Here is a 15,022-nt window from a genome sequence, read left to right on the forward strand (position 1 = left end):
CCACAGGACTGGAAAAGGTCAGTTTTCATTCCAATCCCAAAGAAAAACAATGCCAAAGAATGTTCAAACTACCACACAATTGCACTCATCTCACACACTAGCAAAATAATGCTTAAAATCCTCCAAGCAAGGCTTCAACGGTATGTGAACCATGAACTTCCAGATGTTCAAGCTGGATTTAGAAAAGGCAGAAGAAGCAGAGATCAAATTGCCAACATCTGTTGAATCAAGAAAAAGCAAGAGTGTTCCAGAAAAACATCTACTTCTGCTTTATTGACTACGCCAAAGCCTTTGATTGTGTGGATCACAACAAGCTGTGGAAAATTCTTCAAGAGATGGGAATACCAGACCACCTTACCTGCCTCCTGAGAAATCTATATGCTGGTCAAGAAGCAACAGTTAGAACTGGACATGGAACAACAAACTCATTCCAAATTGGGAAAGGATGTACATCAAGGCTGTATATTTTCACCCTGCTTATGTAACTCATATGCAGAGTACATCATGTGAAATGATGGACTGGATGAAGCACAAGCTGGAATCAAGATTGCAAGAGGAAATATCAATAACCTTAGATATGCAGATGACACCACCCTTATGGCAGAAAGTGAAGAGAAACTGAAGAGCCTCTTGTTGAAAGTATAAGAGGAGAATGAAAAAGCTGGCCTAAAACTCAGCATTCAGAAAACTAAGATTATGGCATCCAGTCCTATCACTTCATGACAAATAGATGGGGAAACAACAGAAACAGTGACAGACTTTATTTTCATGGGCTCCAAAATCACTGCAGGTAGTGACTGCAGGCATGAAATTTAAAGATGCTTGCTCCTTGGAAGAAAAGCTATGACCAACCTAGACAGCATATTAAAAAACAGAGACATTACTTTGCCGACAAAGTTCTGTCTAGTCAAAGCTATGGTTTTTCCAGTAGTCATGTATAGATGTGAGAGTTGAACCATAAAGAAAGCTGAGCGCCAAAGAACTGATGCTTTTGTGGTGTCGGAAAAGGCTCTTGAGAGTCCCTTGGACAGCAAGGCGATCCACCCAGTCAATCCTGAAGGAAATCAGTCCTGAATATTCATTGGAGGAACTGATGCTGAAGCTGAAGCTCCAATACTTTAGCCACCTGATGTGAAGAACTGACTCATTTGAAAAGACCCTGATGCTGGGAATGATTGAAGGCAGGAGGTAAGGGGACGATAGAGGATAAGATGGTTGGATAGCATCACCAACTTGATTGACATGAGTTTTAGCAAGGTCCGGGAGTTGGTAAAAGACAGGGAAGTCTGACATGCTGCAGTCCATGGGGTCACAAAGAGTCAGACACGACTGAGCGACTGAACTGAATTGAAATGGGAATGGCCACCCACTCCAGTATTCTTGCCTGGAGAATTCCATGTACAGAGGAGCCTGGTGGGCTACTGTCAATGGGTTTGCCAAGATTCTGACATGACTGAGCCACTATCAGACAACATTACAATACCGAAGTGCACACTATTTACCGTGTACATTTACACGAGTTTTGACAAATGTATACCCTCATGTAGCTACCACTCCAATAAAAACATAGACCATTACTATCATGCTGTGAAGTTTCCTCATACACCACTGCAGTCAAATCCACCGTTTAATCCTCTGTCCTATCCAGCAATCAATCTCATTTTTATCACCACAGATAAGTTGTGTTTATTCTAGAACTTCATATATGTATATATAATGTATAATTGTCTATAATACATATTGTCACAATGATACAGTGCTTACTCTTGTGTCTGGCTTCTTTTGCTTAGAATATTGTTGAGATTTCATTTATGTTGTTTCTTATGTCAGTAGTTTGTTTTCTTTATAGAGCTGAGTGATTTTCCACTCTAGAAAGCTTCTCAGATAAAAACTTCCAGACTCCAGTGATGCTCTTGACATTAGTATTTCTGAAGTTGAAGTCCTAAAATTTCTGTATGTTTAACATGCTCAAGAAGGACTCCTTGTGCAGAAACTGAGTTTTAGAACCTTTTAATTAGGGCATTTCCCCCTCAAGTTCAAATAGTTCCCACAGTGTAACTGTTCATTGGCTCAGAGTACATTGGTCACAGTTAATTGTGCCGGTCGGAGAACTCCCCTTCCCATTGAACTGTGTCAGCCAGATCTGTGGCCTTCCACAGCTCAAGTTCCTGGTGCCTGCAACAAATCCCAGAGCATAGCTCGGCAAGTATTGTTTCAGTTCCGAGCCACCTGTAAATTGAGTTACGCGTCTCAGAGTCCACAGGTGAGTCTATAATCTTAATCTATAAACGCTCACCCTGTCACGGAGACGCGGAGGTGCAGTGAGCAGCCTTGCATTTCAGCTCTGCTGCTGAAATTACTCATGACAGTTTCATGAGTTGTTTTACTGTCTGGTAAAGTTTTTTTTGTTTCCTTTTTTCTTAACAATGAGGGAAGCATTCTTTGACGATAGCACACAAACGCCACCTTCAGGAAGGAAATAACAACATTCACGTTAGGCCACAGAGATCCTGCTTCTCTTTCTGCATGAAAACTTGCAAAAATAATCTTAAGATCAATATACAGTTTATGTTTTTATAAAATTTCATTCCAGATCTTAAAAGAGATAGATAGACTTTATTTTTCAGAGCGGCTTTAGTTTCCTAGAAAAATGAAGCAGAACGTACAGATATTTCATGTCTATTCCCTCCTGTATAACATCCCACACCAGACACAGGGGCACATTTATTACAGTAGATGAGCCTATGTCATTACCTCCCACACTCCAAAATTTAGATGAGGTTTCACTCTTGATGTTGTATAATCTATGGGTCTGGTCAAATGAATAGTGGCATGTATTCACCATTATAGTATCATATATCATACAGAGTAGTTTCACTGCCTTAAAAATCCTCTGTGCTCTGCCTATTTATCCTTCCCTCCCCTTGAACCCTTGCCAAACACTGATTCTTTTACAATTTTATAGTTTTCCAAAATGTCATGTATTTGAATTATACAATAAGTAGCATTTTACATTGTCTTATTTCACTTAGTAATATGAATTTAAGATTCTTTTCATGGTTTGATAGCTCATTTCTTTTTAGCACTGAATATTCCATTGTTTGGATGTACCAGTTTATTTACCCATTCACCTACTGAGGGGCATCTTTGCTGCTTCCAGGCTTTGGTGATTATGGATAAAGATGCTATAAACATCAGTGTGTAGGTTTTCCGTGTGAAAATAAGTTTTCAACTGCTTTGGCTAGTACCAAGGAGCACAAGGGGCTTCCCTGGTGGCTAAGATGGTAAAGAATCTGCCTGCAGTACGGGAGACCTGGGTTTGATCCCTGGGTTGGGAAGAAGACCTGGAGGAGGGCATGGTAATCCACTCCAGTATCCTTGGACTTTCCTGGTGGCTCAGATAGTAAGTAATCTGCCCGCAATGCAGGAGGCCTGGGTTTGATCCCTGGGTTGGGAAGATCCCCTCAAGGAGGGCATGGCAACCCACTCCAGTATTCTTGCCTGGAGAATCCCCATGGACAGAGGAACCTGGCGGGCTACAATCCATGGGGTCGCAAAGTCAGTCATGACTGAGCAACTAAGCATAGCACAGCATAAGGAGCATGACTGCTGGATCATATATTAAGAGTATGTTTAGTTTTGTAAGAAACCATCAAACTGTCTTTGTTTTTTTTTTTCATTTATTTTTATTAGTTGGAGGCTAATTACTTCACAACATTGAAGTGGGTTTTGTCATACATTGACATGAATCAGCCATGGAGTTACATGTATTCCCCATCCTGATGCCCCCTCCCACCTCCCTCTCCACCCGATTCCTCTGGGTCTTCCCAGTGCACCAGGCCCGAGCACTTGTCTCATACATCCAACCTGGGCTGGTGATCTGTTTCACCATAGATAATATACATGTTTCGATGTTGTTCTCTGGAAACATCCCACCCTCACCTTCTCCCACAGAATCCAAAAGTCTGTTCTGTACATCTGTGTCTCTTTTTCTGTTTTGCATATAGGGTTATCATTACCATCTTTCTAAATTCCATATATACGTGTTAGTATGCTGTAATGTTCTTTATCTTTCTGGCTTACTTCACTCTGTATAATGGGCTCCAGTTTCATCCATCTCATTAGAACTGATTCAAATGAATTCTTTTTAACGGCTGAGTAATATTCCATGGTGTATATGTACCACAGCTTCCTTATCCATTCATCTGCTGATGGGCATCTAGGTTGCTTCCATGTCCTGGCTATTATAAACAGTGCTGTGATGAACATTGGGGTGCACGTGTCTCTTTCAAATAATAGCAAATGAAGCAACAGACAAAGGATTAATCTCAAAAATATACAAGCAACTCCTACAGCTCAATTCCAGAAAAATAAATGACCCAAGCAAAAAATGGGCCAAAGAACTAAACACATTTCTCCAAAGAAGACATATAGATGGCTAACAAATGCATGAAAAGATGCTCAACGTCACTCATTATCAGAGAAATGCAAATCAAAACCACAATGAGGTACCATTACACGCCAGTCAGGATGGCTGCTATCCAAAAGTCTACAAGCAATAAATGCTGGAGAGGGTGTGGAGAAAAGGGAACCCTCTTCCACTGTTGGTGGGAATGCAAACTAGTACAGCCACTATGGAGAACAGTGTGGAGATTTCTTAAAAAACTGGAAATAGAACTGCCATATGACCCAGCAATCCCACTTCTGGGCATACACACTGAGGAAACCAGATCTGAAAGAAACTGTCTTTTAAAGTAACTATATCATTTTGCTTCCCTGGAGCAAATTAGAGTTCTTGTTGCTCCACATTTTCACCAGCATTTAGTGTTGCCATCGTTCTGGTTTTGGCAATTCTAATGGGTATGCAGTGGTATCACACTGTTATTTTAATTTGCAATTCCCCAATGACATTATGTACAGCATCTTTTTATATGCTATTTGCTGTCTGTATATCTTCTTTGTTGATGTGTCTACTGAGATCTTTTGTCCATTTTAAATATTGGATTATTTATTTTCTTATCATTGAGGTTTTAGACTTCGTTGTAAATTTTGAACAGGTCTTTTATCAGATAAACCTTTTGCAAATATTTTCTTGCAGTCTGTGGCTTGTCTTTTCATTGTCTTCATGATGTCTTTTGCAGATTGGGAGTTTTTAATTTTAATGAATTCCAGCTTATCAATTATTCTTTCATGGATCATAGCTTTTGTCATTGTATCTAACATAGGAGAAAACCTAGATGACCTGTTGTTATCTTCTGAGAGTCTTATACTTTTGCGTTTTACATTTAGATCTATGATTTAGAGTTAATTTTTGCAAAGAGTGTAAGGCCTTTGCGCAGATCCATTATTTTCCATATGCATGTTTGCATTATACCAGCAATATTTGCTGCAAAGAGTAGTTTTTTCCATTGTACTGTCTTTGCTCTTTTGTCAAAGATGAGTTGACTATACTTAAGTGGATCTATTTCTGGACTCTCTATTCCATTGATCTATTTGTTCTCTTGTCAATACCACACTGTCTTGATTACTGTAGTTTTATAGTAAATGTTGAGATTGGGTAGTAGCAACCCTTGACTTCATTCTTCAACAGTATTCTGGGTCTTTTGTCTCCATATAAACTTTTGCCAATCCTGGGTTGGGAAGATCCCCTGGAGAAGGAAATAGCAACCCACTTCAGTATTATTGCCTAGAAAACCCCATGGACAGAGGAGCCTGGTGGGTTACAGTCCATGTGGTCACAGAGTCAGAAACGACAGAGCAACTAAAACAACAACAAAATGGCTTATCATGATCAGGTTTTAGTGCTAGTGATGAGCCTCTATCAAACAGCCCTGTGGTATTAATGTTGGAGATTGCCTCTGCTAACCCTCTGAGGAGAAAGATGGTAGAACGCAAATGTTACTGGTGTTCTCTGGGGTCACAAGATGCAGGGCTAGTATTGGTCATCTCCCTAGTTCTTATTCTACTCTGGGGAAGTTTAAACAGTCACCATAGCCATTACAAAAGCTATATAAAGGTCTCAATGACAATTTTCCAAAACTTCAAAAAAGGGCACACTGTATTTCTCTCTTCATGGTGCTGACCACGTATAAAATCTCCCACTCTGAAAGACAGTAGTATATGCTCCCTTGAAGAGATTTCTTGGTTAATGTGGATGAAGGCTGGTATTCACTAACATATTCAAGAGTGTTTATGGAATACTCACTTTGCAAAAAGTCCATGCTTGGGGATGGGAATACAGTGGTGAGCAAAACAGCAAGTCACTGTTCTCAAGGTATTTAGTCTAGTAGTCAAGGCAGAAAAATAAGCCATAGCTAAAATACAGTGGGTGTTCATATGGGAAGATTATGGGGTGGGAGTGTATAGCAAAATGATCTAATCTGTTCAGATAGATAAATTAGAAATTAGCCAGACAACTGAAGAGGAAGAGTGCTTCAGGACCCAGGACAACCTGGGCAAAGCACTGATATTATTGGGGCAGACAGTGTTGAGGGGAGTAGAAGGGGGGATAAACAAAGACAGAGGCAGGGCTCTGACCATGAGGGTCCCAGGAAGTCCACTTAAGGAGTGTGAATTTTATCAAAAGTGCAATGGGAAACCACTGAAGAAACCACTTAAAGCAGCAGATCAAACAGTGCATATTGGAAAGTAATACCTGATACTCCTTACTGAAACAGAGATACAGACAAAGGCTTGTTTACAAATGCTAAGCAATAAGAGCCCTCTAACTTTACCCCAGTTCTGCCACATCTTCACATAATCACTTCTGGCATTATTTTTCACTTTGGGTTCTCTAGGATTTAGAGATTTTTATGAGCCAGAATGATTAAGGGGAAGGCTGACACTTTAAAATAATGAAGGAAATTGTTTTCATAGTGGTCAGATGAGAAAAGTTGAAAGGAGATAGTCAAGATGGTGACAGCGATTATCTCTATTAAAGGTAAGTTTAGTTCATGGATAGGAAGAATCAATATTGTCAAAATGGATATACTACCCAAAGCAAACTGTAGATTCAATGCAATCCCTATCAAGCTACCAATGGTATTTTTCACAGAACTAGAACAAATAATTTCACAATTTGTATGGAAATGCAAAAAACCTCGAATAGCCAAAGTAATCTTGAGAAAGAATAATGGAACTGGAGGAATCAACCTGCCTGACTTCAGGCTCTGCTACAAAGCCACAGTCATCAAGACAGTATGGTACTGGCACAAAGACAGAAATATAGATCAATGGAACAGAATAGAAAGCCCAGAGATAAATCCATGTACCTATAGACACCTTATCTTCGACAAAGGAAGCAAGGATATACAATGGAAAAAAGACAACCTCTTTAACAAGTGGTGCTGGGAAAACTGGTCAACCACTTGTAGAAGAATGAAACTAGAACACTTTCTAACACCATACACAAAAATAAACTCAAAATGGATTAAAGATCTAAATATAAAAACAGAAACTATAAAACTCCTAGAGGAAAACATAGGCAAAACATGCTCCAACATGAATCACAGCAGGATCCTCTATGACCCACCTCCCAGAATATTGGAAATAAAAGCAAAAATAAACAAATGGGACCTAATGCAACTTAAAAGCTTTTGCACAACAAAGGAAACTATAAGCAAGGTGAAAAGACAGCCCTCAGATTGGGAGAAAATAATAGCAAATGAAGCAACAGACAAAGGATTAATCTCAAAAATATACAAGCAACTCCTACAGCTCAATTCCAGAAAAATAAATGACCCAATCAAAAAATGGGCCAAAGAACTAAACAGACATTTCTCCACAGAAGACATACAGATGGCTAACAAACACATGAAAAGATGCTCAACATCACTCATTATCAGAGAAATGCAAATCAAAACCACAATGAGGTACCATTACACACCAGTCAGGATGGCTGCTATCCCAAAGTCTACAAGCAATAAATGCTGGAGAGGGTGTGGAGAAAAGGGAACCCTCTTACACTGTTGGTTGGAATGCAAACTAGTACAGCCACTATGGAAAACAGTGTGGAGATTTCTTAAAAAACTGGAAATAGAACTGCCATATGACCCAGCAATACCACTTCTGGGCATACACACTGAGGAAACCAGATCTGAAAGAGACACGTGCACCCCAATGTTCATCGCAGCACTGTTTATAATAGCCAGGACATGGAAGGAACCTAGATGCCCATCAGCAGATGAATGGATAAGGAAGCTGTGGTACATATACACCATGGAATATTACTCAGCCATTAAAAAGAATTCATTTGAATCAGTTCTAATGAGATGGATGAAACTGGAGCCCATTATACAGAGTGAAGTAAGCCAGAAAGATAAAGAACATTACAGCATACTAACACATATATATGGAATTTAGAAAGATGGTAATGATAACCCTATATGCAAAACAGAAAAAGAGACACAGATGTACAGAACAGACTTTTGGATTCTGTGGGAGAAGGCGAGGGTGGGATGTTTCCAGAGAACAACATCGAAACATGTATATTATCTATAGTGAAACAGATCACCAGCCCAGGTTGGATGTATGAGACAAGTGCTCGGGCCTGGTGCACTGGGAAGACCCAGAGGAATCGGGTGGAGAGGGAGGTGGGAGGGGGCATCAGGATGGGGAATACATGTAACTCCATGGCTGATTCATGTCAATGTATGACAAAACCCACTTCAATGTTGTGAAGTAATTAGCCTCCAACTAATAAAAATAAATTAAAAAAATAAATAAAAGTAAGTTTATTTTATGATTTATATTTTTCAGTAGTCTCTAAGTTTCTGTCTTTATAATCTGAGAAAGCATTTTTAATTTAGAGTGTAATAATCAAGTTAACCTTTCCGGAATTTTTCTCCTTTCTTTTATTCTTTTCTCACCCTTCTGTCTTTGCATATTCTGAAGGTCACAGAGAGCACATTCTGATTCACTATTCATTATTGAGGACCCTGGGACCCTGGAGGAAAAGTCCTGGGGCATCAGACTGACACAGAGGTGATAAATTCCATTTCACCATTGATTTTTATAGCTGCTGCATTTCTTTCAGCCTCTCCTTGCCCTAAGCAGTATTAATAATAGATTTCAGGTCTTCTTCCAAATTTAATGTTCAGCCCCTGTCTGTCGTTGAAACAGGCTTAACAACTATCATTGGATTTTTTCTTCTGAAACTCTAGTCCTGAAATATCTCTGAAAACATACTTAGTGGTGAGGTGTACTTGGGCTGTCGGTCCCGTGTGCAGCTTAACAGAATGGCCCTGGTGACTCGGTCAAGTCCTTATGTGAGATTAGCAATGGACTCTCATTTTAACCCAGAGGAAACTAAAACCCTGAATGGTTAAGCAACTTGACTGAGGCCATGCAGCTAGTTAGTGGCAGAACTGGGACTAGATTTAAATTTAAGCTTTTCTAGTCCCAGAATGTTGTTCTTGCTCATCTGTCCCATTGCCCGCCGATTCATGGTGTTGGCCTGGGGAGAAGGTGCTAGAAGGCGAGGAGATGGCTGCCTGGTGAGCTCATAGCAGGCGCTATGGGGATTAGGGAGGTGGAAGGGTGGAGGATGGAAATTGACAAGGGAGGAAAACAGGGTGTGTGCCAACCTTAGGGCAAGGCACACACAGTCCAGTCTAATCCAAATCAGGCTGGCCAGCGTCTTTGATTGGTCCATCCGGCTGAGTGCTCCAAGCTGCATGCCCTGAACTGTGCCCAACTGGCAGAATGAAAATCATTTGAAAAATATCCGGAAATTGCTACTCACCAGGGAGCATCTGTGAAAAATACTGGCTGCAAACGAGCTGGCAGGGAATCAGTGATGGCCAGGTCACCCCACCACGGCAAGTTTGTCTGAAGGGGTTCTGGAGTTATTTCCCAGATGGGCCTCTCAGCTGCTGTCAGTGATTGGGTCTTGTGGGCTTTTTTGCAGTGTTTCTTGTGCTGTAGGAGGTGTGCTCTAGAAAGGAGCGGGTAAATCAGTTTTGTACACGGAACCATATTTTTCAAATACACTCGTGAATATTCTTGTGGCAGCTCTCTAAATTGAAAGATTTTTCAGAAATAATTTGCTGTTTCATAAATTTGGATTTCTTAATGCAGAACTCATCCAGGGTCATTATGGTGAAGAAATTCTAGGGCACTGAGACATAGTCTGTATTTTTGCACAATTGTTGCCGGGAATGGCAATTAAGAGACAGAGATGGATCGTCTTCTCCTAGATTGGAATCCTGGGATTTGGCCTACCCCATTGGCAATTTGTCTGGCCTCTGATCCCACTGGCTCCTTAAGAAATCACAGCTGGAAGAACCTAACCAAGCATTTTACCTCTTCCCTTCCTGTCCTGGGTTATTTCCTACATCCTTGAGTGATTTTTTTTTTGTCTCATATACCCTAATGTCCTTCTTCAAAATACTGATGTTCTCGACAAGATATCATATACATGTTTTGGTTTGAGCTCAGAGTCCAGGTTCTTTGATCTTGTTTGGGGATGAGACTACTTGCTGACCCCTATTCATTTTGGTTATTTTCTCTGGTCTTTTCATCTGCTAGATAGAATCAATCAGTTCATGAGAAAAGGGCGCTCTGAGTTTTAATAAAATAGTTGAAATTAAGGGAATAAAATGTTTACTTACCATTTGAATTAGTCAGAGTTCTCTAGAGAAACAGAACCAGTAGTGTATATATGTATGTATACAATATGTGTGTGTGTGTATATATATATATGGAGATTATTAGAATTGGCTCATATGATATGAAGGCTGAGAAGTTCCACAGTCTGCCATCTGCAAGCAGAAGAATTAAGAAAGCCTATGGAGCATTGGAATTTAGTCAAAATCCAAATCCCAGGAACCAGGAATGCCGATGTCGGAGGGTAGTGGTGGTGTTCAGTCACTCAGTTGTGTCTGACTCTTTGCAACCCCATGGACTGCAACACGCCAGGCTTCCCTGTCCTTCACCATCTTCTGGAGCTTGCTCAAACTCATGTCCATTGAGTCAGTGATGCCATCCAACCAGCTCGTCCTCTGTCATCCCCTTCTCCTCATGCGTTCAATCTTTCCCACGGCGAGTTTGTCTGAAGGGGTTCTGGAGTTATTTTCCAGATGGGCCGTTCAGTTGTCAGCGATTGGGCCCTGTGGGCTTTTTTGCAGTGTTTCTTGTGCTGCAGGAGTTGTGTTCCAAAGCCCAAAGCCCAGGAACCAGGAATGCCGATGTCAGAGGGCAGAGAAGGTATGTGTCCCAGCTCAAGCAGAGATAATACATTTGTTCTTCCTTGGCCTTTTTGTTCTGTTCAGGTCCCCAGTGGATTAAATGATGCCTACCTGTATCAGTGAGGGCAATCTTTGTTACTCAGTCTATTGATTCAAATACCAAACTCTTCCAAAAACACCTTAACAGATATACCCAGAGATGTTTTACCAGTTCTCTGCATCCCTTAGCCCAGTTGGGTTGATACATAAAATGATCCATTTCATATCTCCCAAACCAAGTATACAAACTATTCTGTTTGTGAACTTCTGTTCCCTTGGTGGCCTGTCTGGTGTCTTCTGTCTATATTAAACACATGAAAGACCTTATAGACCGAAAAGAAATAAAACACAGGGATGAAGATGACCCATGCACATCATAAGACCCCATTTTCGAGAAGATGAAGATGTCCCAGATAGGGGACAATGACTCTCGGAGAAGACTTCCTAATAATTTGGGACATAATCTCTTCAAAGGCTTTTGCTCTGTGGGCTCCTTTCCCCTACTCTTGACCTTTCAGCTCCACTAACTACGGATGCAAAGACCCTCCCAGAGAGCTCTGAGAGACACAGTGAGGAGAAAGAGTCTTTGGGCAGCCAAGAGATACAAGGGAGAGAGGACAACGGGAAAGGAGACTTTAAATACTTGTGAGTGACAGGATTTGAATCTCTCTTAATTTCTTTTAAAAAACACAACTGAAAATGAAATTTCTTTTCATTACTTTAATACATGGATTGTGGTTTGTTTGGTTTTTTTTTTAGATACATCTAAGTATCATATGAGCCTCAAAGAACTTTAGGGCTTATTCACTTTAGATAAAAAAAATATCTTTTTCTTTTAGTTAAAGAGGTTGGGATTAGATTTGGAAAGTTGCTTTATATTTCAGAAATCCTTAAGTGGTGCAATCAACTCACGAAGCCTCAGTGAAAGCTCCACAGGAGATGCTGAGTTTAGTTGCTTTGTCAACCCAGTACTCAGTTGGGTCTGAACTAACATTAGGATCCCATTTGCCCTCTGACCCAGCTGCTGGTGCAGGTACCCACTAAGTTGCTAGGTTGGCCCACTAACTATAAGATTCCATCTTTTTATCTTGATTTTATATATATAGCTCAGCGGTAAAGAATCTGTCTGCAATGCAGGAGACCTGGGTTCAATCCCTGGGTTGGGAAGATGCCCTGGAGAAAGGAATGGCTACCCACTCCAGTATTCTGGCCTAGAGAATCCCATGTACAGAGAAGCCTGGCAGGGTACAGTCCATGGGGTAGAAAAGAGACACAACTGAGCATGCATGCCTGATATATATGATTGCTGCTAAATTACCTTGGAAGATGCTTTCGTTTTTCTTACATAAATATTGACAGTCCCATTTAGAGAAATATTCCTTATTTAAGTGGACAGACTTTGATTGCTGGTCACCAACATGGATTGCACAAAAAGGTAACCTCCTTGTGATTTAGACACAGCCTTGCATTCATCTGAGGCTCCCAAGCTTGGGTATGTATTAGAATCACTGAGGAAAGGAATGCTTATTAACAAGGAAGAAATCCGAGTCTCATCCTAGGGATTCCAATCTAGTAGGGCTAGGTTGGCACAGGAATCTACCTTCAAACATGGACTTCCAGTGATTCTGATAGTTCGATAGACCATACTTTGAGAGAAATTGATAAAGGTATTTTCCACAGAGCCCACTCAGTAGCATCTTGTGAGTCAGGAGCCCCCTCTAGGCCTGCACACAAGGATTACTAGCTTAAGTGACATTCACAGGGGAACAAGGACCAAGGGGTTTCAATATCATGTTTTGATGCATAATAGAATGCCAAGGAAACATTCCATTTGAGTCTACTTGTTGGAAGTCCTAGAGCCATCAATAGAGATAAGGCAAAGGATACATGACTGCAAGATTAAAGTTAGGCTTCCCTTCTGCTTCTTGCAAGCAACTTGGTCATTTTGGCAAGGAAAGAGAACTGCTTGATGAGGGGGAGACACAGAGTGATTGTCTTCATAAGCAGAGGGCTGATTTTGTGAAAGGGGAGGTTGCAGTTTTCCTGTGTGGCTCCAGAGAAGAACCAGAGCAGTAAGCCAAGCTGTAGGGAAATAGAGTTGAGTTCGATGAAAAGGAAGTTAAATAATTAGGGCTCTTGAAAATAAAGTGGGTTTCACTGTGTGGTGGTGAGCATTGTACGACCTGAGTGTCCTGACAAACAGGCTATGTTAATTAATCAATTAACTTAAGTGCCCTACATTTATCAACCCATTGTGAGGGAGTAAGAAGAGCCTAGGACTTGGCATCAAGCTTAAATTTGCATCCTGAATCCCTTACTTACTTGCGACCTTGTTGTTGTTCAGTCTGTCAGTCGTGTCTGATTCTTTTTTGACCCCATGGACTGTAGCCCCAATCAGGCTCCTCTGTCCATGGGATTTTCCAGGCTAGAATACTGGAGTGGGTTGTCATGTCCTTTTCCAGGGAATCTTCTGGACCCAGGGATCGAATCTGGGTCCCTGGAATTGGCAGGTAGATTCTTTACCATTGAGTCACGAGGGATGTGAAAAGCAGATAAACATATCAAGTGCTTGGCACAGAGTAGGTACTCATCTATATTTGCTCCCTATCCCTTTATTCTATGTCTATCACTGCTTTAGGTATTAGGAAAACTAAGATGAGTAAGATCCTTGTTTCCCAAGAATTGCTCAACCAATAGTGGCAGACAACCAGAAATAAAAATATGCAAAGTTGTACCTGCTGTGATATACAGTGATGGGCAAAGGCTAATGGAGGCTCAGAGTCGGGAGGAATTTCCGACTCTCCGCAGGAGTTGGTGGCTTCCTATCAACCCAGGCTTTTTTGGTGGTGTTTGAATTCTAGTGAACACAGGCAGTGGTTTTCCATCTTGGAATAACTAAGGGGCAAAGAGAAATTTGCTATAAACCAAAGGTCAGATTCTCCTTAGTCTTTGTTTCTTTGAATCTATTAATCCAGCAAATGCTTTCTGGAGCCCTTCCCAATCCTAGTGTGAGGGTTGGCACCAGGGGACATAGAGTTAATAGGCACAGTCCTTGACTACATGAGGTGCACAGTCTGTCAGCGGAGACAGGATGAGATGGTTAAATACATTCCACAGTGCCTCAATACCCCTTTCAACCACCAATGTCTTCTTCTCACTTTTCCACATTATAGTCATGTTTATCTTTGGATAGTAAACAGATTTTTGGCCAATATAGCACCTCCTCCTCTAATGACTCTGAACTCACAACAGACAATTTTTTCAAGTTTTAATTCAAAATTTTCATACTTGGAAATTTAAAATAGTGATATTCAAACTGTTTTGTTCACACATTTTTATTAGTAAGTAATTTTGAATCTATATACAAGTAGTGTAAGGTGAGTGCAGAGAAAAAGAAAGCAAGCCAGGCAGTCAGGCAAGAAAAGGAAATTTATTAGAGGGAAAAGAGAGGGTGACTGGCTCTTAAGGAGAAACAGCGTTCTCCCTTTCTGATGGAGTCCTTCTTATACCCCACCAAGGAAAAATTCTCTGAAGGGATGGTCACATAGTGGGAGGTCTGGAATCTGGTGGTCTCACAGCTTTGAAAAGATAGGTGCCAGTGAGAGAACAGGATGCCATTTGGGCAATTTGGTCAGTCTCACAGATCACTGCGATTTATTCTTTGTTTGCGAGGTTGACATAATGAGCCATCTTATCAGTGAGACCCCATCTGGGCCCTATCAAGTACGACTACTATTAATGCAGTGGCGCAGTGGTAAGAATCACCTACCAGTGCAGGAGACCTAAGAGACCTGGTT

Source organism: Cervus canadensis, chromosome 16, assembly GCF_019320065.1.
Source record: "Cervus canadensis isolate Bull #8, Minnesota chromosome 16, ASM1932006v1, whole genome shotgun sequence".
Taxonomy (NCBI): domain Eukaryota; kingdom Metazoa; phylum Chordata; class Mammalia; order Artiodactyla; family Cervidae; genus Cervus; species Cervus canadensis.